The sequence below is a fragment of the Hylobates moloch genome, unplaced genomic scaffold, assembly GCF_009828535.3.
Source record: "Hylobates moloch isolate HMO894 unplaced genomic scaffold, HMol_V3 SCAFFOLD_12, whole genome shotgun sequence".
In the NCBI taxonomy this organism is placed as follows: Eukaryota; Metazoa; Chordata; class Mammalia; order Primates; family Hylobatidae; genus Hylobates; species Hylobates moloch.
The window spans coordinates 38137358-38137653 of NW_026652287.1; positions in this window are offsets into that span (position 1 = coordinate 38137358).

Genomic DNA, 296 nt, shown 5'->3' on the forward strand with positions numbered 1-296 from the left:
GGGCGGGGCCGTGGCGTCACGCGGGGGCGGGGCGTGGGACTCGCCGGGCGGGGGCGGGGGCGGGGGCGGGGCGGGGCGGGGCGAGGCGGGGCGGGGCGGGGCGGCTTTGGAGCGGGCCCGGGATCCGCCGGGCGGCCTGAGACGCGGCGCGAGCCACATGCGAGCGGGCGCCTGGCGGCGGCGGCGGCACCAGCGATCCCAGCAGCGGCGGCCACGACGCGGACGCGCCTGCGGCCCGGGGAGCCGCAGCAGCCACAGCCACAGCAGCCGCCACTCCAGTTAGAGCGGCAGCAGCA